This window comes from Berghia stephanieae, chromosome 10 (assembly GCF_034508935.2).
Source record: "Berghia stephanieae isolate SIO BIC M18660-M18661 chromosome 10, UCSD_Bste_1.3, whole genome shotgun sequence".
In the NCBI taxonomy this organism is placed as follows: Eukaryota; Metazoa; Mollusca; class Gastropoda; order Nudibranchia; family Aeolidiidae; genus Berghia; species Berghia stephanieae.
Genome location: NC_088369.1, coordinates 58,562 through 64,561, shown reverse-complemented (window position 1 = coordinate 64,561; position 6,000 = coordinate 58,562).

The following is a 6,000-nucleotide window of genomic DNA, read 5'->3' as shown; positions in this document are numbered from 1 at the left end:
CCCCCCCCCCCCCCCCCCCCCCCCCCCCCCCCCCCCCAAAAAAAAAAAAAACAGAAAACAAAAAAAAAACCGCCCCCCCCCCCCCCCACACACACACACACAAAACTAACACATACACGCACACACATACACACACACACACACACACACACATACACTCAACTGATTATTTGACTCACTAACAAAAAATTTAAGACGATCCGGATATATCATGTAATTACGTAGAATCGAATCTATCTCTCAGTACAAACAGAAACGGAATAGTGCCCAGCTGTAGTGTGAAGTACGAATAGTGCAAGCAACACTATTTGTCCTTACGGACGGCAATGGCGGTTGATGCTATTCGACCTTAAGGACGAATAGGGCTACCCAAAAAACATTAGCTTTGATACAACGCCTATAATTTGTCTCAGAAAAATGTAATAAATAGGCATTAGGTAAAAGTAACCTCGGGTAAACTACGGATATAGTCGGTGTTAGGGTTGAGTGAGTTAATAAACAAAAAAGAGACGAGGTAAAAACTAGAGCTTTTATATAGCGCAATATCCACTAAATGTGCTCAAAGCGCTTTACAAATCGGTCCCTGACAAACAGCAACGTGTAACATATAGAACGAGACATAATGCCTGTTGGGCGACATTACAATTTTTTTTCTGACAGAGTCAACGCTGTTAACTCATTTTACACCTGAGTATGGTGAGATAATGTGAAAGCGAGTGTCATATCACTAGACCACATAGGCACACAAGTAAATGCAGTGTCCACATTAAAATCTCATTCAACAATGATTCATTATCAAGGAAGCCCTTTGCTAACAAAAAAAAGGAAAAAAAAAAGGCTGAAATATTTTTTGTGTGTATAGTTGAGTCCTTGAAAAAGGCTCTTTACTCACATTCTCTCACTGTACTCAGGTGTAAAATGAGTACCTAGTCGTTAACAGCTACGTGTCTGTCTGTCCGAAAAAAAATTATAATATTGCCTTATAGGCGTCATGTCTTGTCCTAAATGTTAAGTGTTGCTGTTGGACAGGGACCTATTGTAAAGCAGTTTGAGCAAGTTTAGTGGATATTGCACTATATAAAAGCTCAATTAATCTAACTTGTCGCTGGTGGGGGTGCTTGAGGCATATTTGGGGGGCAAATGACGGCGTAGCTCAGCGGTACGGTCTTCGTTTAGTATCCAAAAGGTACCGAGTTCAATCACCCGCTGCGCAAGTAACAGCATCACATCACCCTAGATCACATTGCGGCTGATGCCTGGGTTACTCCAGTATTCCCTTGGAATAGACCCTAAAGGACTCTGTGCCACATAAGCGAAAAATGAGACACCCGACCTTTAAAAGTGGATAAAAAATTATTTAACGGTTATCATAACTTTTTACTCCTGGCTAAGGGGATCGCAAATTGCTTGAACTTTGACCTGTAAAATTGTTATTGTTTTTCTTTCATTAGTTCCGTTGATATTGGAATTTGAATCATGTAAAAAGGGCCAAAAGCTTGAGAAAAAATCTGTCATGGAGTAAAAGACAAATTTCCCAGTGGGGATGAATAAAGGGAATTTTATTTATTTATTCTGGTTACCGTTACTACGCCATCCAGGATGTCGGGGACTATACTGTAATCAGGTGCCATGAACGGCCCACTCTGTGTATGTGATTAATGGGGCTCCAACTCGGTGCCCAAATGGCCTCCGCCATCCTGGACTCCACACTACTATGTCTTACACCATTAGAAGCTGCTGCTGCTGCCTTAACTCACTCAACCCTGACACCGACTACATCCGTGGTATACCCAGGGTTACTTTTACCCCATGCCTATTTATTACATTTTTCTGAGACAAATTATAGGCGTAAGTATCAAAGCTGCTAATGTTTTTAGTTTTTGTAAGTCAATGATAGTTGAATAAAGCTATCAATGTCCATGCTCATTTTTAATACATTTTTTTCCAATTTTGGAAAGTAGCAAAAGTCTCTAGGATTGAGTGAGTTAAATCATAACTTTAGCTTCTATATAGAGCAATATCCACTAAACGTGCCCAAAACGCTTTACAAAGGGTCCCTGACCAACAGCAACACAAAACATAAAGTCATTAGTCGTTACTCCCCTCATACCTCCAGAAGATACCCCTTATTCCCAGAGCAAATCAATTTATTACATATACTTTAATTGGCTTCAGATTGTTAACGGTAATCAAACCATTTTAATAAACTCATAATATAAAAAAGGCCAAACAAGCATACAAGCTTTCATCCTTCTCTCCAGCGTGTACCTGCTGTATATTTCAATTGAGGTTTATTTTGTTTAAAATTAGCTTCGTATTTTTTATCAATTCGTTTTTGACAGCATATAAATCTGTGCTAATAATATAACGATGAATGATGTGTAACTTTATGATAATTTCCATTCAGGATCAATAAAGTTTATCTTACCTTATCTTATCTTAATTCACACATTCAAATTGAAATAATTTTTTAAAAAAGCATTTTTCTTGCTTTTATATGACAAAGAAAGTAAAAATGGAGAGCACTCATTATCTGTATCCTACCTGTGTAAGGATGTCTCTGTGGTGATGCGATTGGGAATGAGAGGCAATAGTCTCCTGAAGAAGAAACAAAAAACAACCATTTAAAATGATAATGATAACAACAATAACAATAGTCATAATAATAATAATAATAATAATAATAATAATAATAATAATAATAATAATAATAATAATAATAATAATAATAATAATAATATTAGTAAAAATAATAATAATGATAATAATAATAATAATAATAATAATAATAATAATAATAATAATAATAATAATAATAATAATAGATAATAACAGTAATAATAACATTATCATTATTAGTAATAATAATAATAATAATAATAATAATATAATAATAATAATAATAATAATAATAATAATAATAATAATAATAATAATAATAATAATAATAATAATAATAATAATAATAATAATCATAATAACAATAACAATAATAATAATAATGAATAAATAAATAAATAAAATCTATTCGCTGAAGAAGGCTACAGCCATAACCTCAAACACAAACACTTAAAGCTTTTTTCATAAAGTTGAAGCACAGGCATTGCAAATATGTAGATTTATAATAAAATCAATATGCAAAACTCGACAGGATGAGAGCATACCTGGAATGACCAGTACAGTTTCCACATTTGACGTCCTTGAACTTTCCTCCACAAGGTCACATCTGACATCAGTGCCATTCCAGGTCATGTCATATTGATTGGTGAAGTCTGCTTGTATTCTGGTTGGTCGTCGTGCCAAAAAATAAATATACAGAAAGAAAACAATTTTTGAAAAGTATTTTTATTGTTCCCAATCATTGAAAATTTTTTTTTAATTCTTCAGAGCCAAAAAGACCGTGGAGCTGGAGTTTACCATTGTTTTTGTAGAGCTAAACAGATAGGGAAATTACTTGTTACCCATTGGATAGAATGCTATTGTATTGCCAAGTACCTCATAGATCTATTATACTCAGCTACAATAGTCGTGACGTAACTTCCCTCGTAATGACGTATGGTAACTTAGTAACTAGTTCTAAACTTTCGGAACAATGGCAGATGCCGTTATGAAATACTTCTCCGACGAGCATAAAAGTGTATCCAGAGGATAAAAAACATTATAAATCTGATCATGTTTTGACTTTTATATATTCTGATCACATGATATGTGAAAGAGTTCTAGCCAGCACGAATAAAAAAATGTACTGGTTTTCTTTGTTTAGAACCAAGCTGCTTGTTGCTGAGCTGACGTGACGTTAATCCTATTAATGCTGAGTGGACAGTGGGAAGGAAACAATAATATTATAAACAACCCAAAGGATCATCATTGTGTTCAATCTATGTTGTAATTGACCAAACTAGATGGAAATTATCTATCCAATTTAAATCTCTGCGTTCCAACATTGGAAAAACCATCCCATTTATTACAAAACAACCATAATATTTTATTTTTTAATTTCATTTTTCTTTTGCTCATCAAAATATTTGAAGACAAATCTTTGTGAAATCTATAAGAATTTGAAACTGTGTTCTTGGCATTACTTTTCCGAGCAAAATCTAGAGCTTTTATACAGCGCAATATCCACTAAAATGTGCTCAAAATGCTTTACAAAGGGTCCCTGACCAACAGCAACACGTTACGTGTAGTACAAGACAACGCCTGTTAGGCGATATTACAATTTATTTCCGACAGAGACAACGCTGTTGACGGTCAGGTACTCATTTTACACCTGAGTATGGTGAGAGAATGTGAATAAAGAGTCTTTTCCAAGGACTCAACTATGAGCCAAGCGAGGCTCAAACCCAGGATCTTCCGATCCGAAAGCGAGTGTTATACCACTAGACCACATAGCCGCAAAATCATATATGACATCCTGTACCTACCTACATATTGCTTTGAATTTACTTTTGTAAAAATCTACTGTTATCTCGGATAGGGGATTCCCGATAGCTCAGTTGGTAGAGCACTCACTTCACAAGCAAAAAGGACTGAGATCGATCCCAGGTGCAGTTGAGATTTTTTCTGACCCCCCCCCCCCCCCCCCCCCTGTCTACCCACCGGTGATTGGGTAGCTGGGTATGTTAGATCTTGCAGAAGTACTTTATGATATAAAAGCATTCTATCCAAAGGGTAGCAAGCAATAACTATTGTCCGTTTCAGGCTATAGAAACTGGGATAAACTCCGGCTCCATGGGCAAAATGGCTCTGAAGAACTACTTTTTTTTAAAATATGGGGTTTATTTTTTAAATAGAGTCAAACGCCCGTTTTAAGATCTGTGCAGCGACCCATGAGTGCAATATCTTTGTTGTCATCTTAATAAATATTTGTGGCCTACTGCCTTCAAGGGAAATAATGTGAGATGATCTCATTATCATGTTGTTGTTTTTGTTGTTTTTAATGGTTTTTTACGGCACTTGCAACACATTCAGGTCATATCAGCCCTAGTAAAAAGGAAGAAAATTGGACAGTAAAAACATTCTAGATGTACAATAATGGAGTCATTTGGGATGAACTAGGTGTTGGAAATTGAATTTGTTAAAAATTATTAGTATCTTACATGCAAGAACTTTGCTTGTCACCCCTCGGACTGGAGTAAGAGGGAGCCAGAATGGATTGTTGGAAAATGGTCTCCCCTTGGTCTCGTCTGTTGAGAACGAAATTTCTCTGGGGTTGACCTAAACCAGGGACTGGGGCAATATGGCCTTGACATGTCACGTTAAAGACAGCGTCCGATATGAAGTCATCCTTGAACTGTAAAGTAAGTGAGTCGGGAACTGTAGAGTAAATAAAATAAAATTTTAAATATTATCAGGAGTGCCCATTGCTAAATATTTCTTAAAAGCCTAAAAGCTATTCTCGTAAAGACCACATCATGCAACAAAGATAATGATAATAAAAGATAAAGGCTATGAAGAACAACTGAAAATGATTGGAATCCCCAGATTGACATACAGGCGTGTCAGAGGTGACGTGATAGAACCATATCAATTTACACACGACCTGTACGATGCCCGGAAGGGATTATTTGTGTTTGATGACAGTAACACCAGAGGCCACAAATATAAATTGAACAAAACCAGATGCAACACATCACTCAGGCAGCATTTCTTTAGCCACCGTGTAATTGATCGATGGAACAACCTTCCAGTCTCAGACGCTGAAGCTCCAGACCTCGACGCCTTCAAGAGGCAATTTGACAGCCTCTGTCTAAACTACAGATTCAGCTCAGTTGAGCCCCCCAGCAAACCGAGAGAATTGCAAAGAATTACCCATAGCCGAGATCAGCAAAGGCACTGAAAGCCTAATTTGCTGGACACTCTATACTATGTGAAAATATTTCATGCAAAGGTTCCCTTCATTAAATGGTATCACCCTTAGTGATAGTGGGAATGGTGGTGGTGGTAATGGTGAAGATTGGGGTAGTAATGATGATGGTAATATTATTATGGTTATTGTTA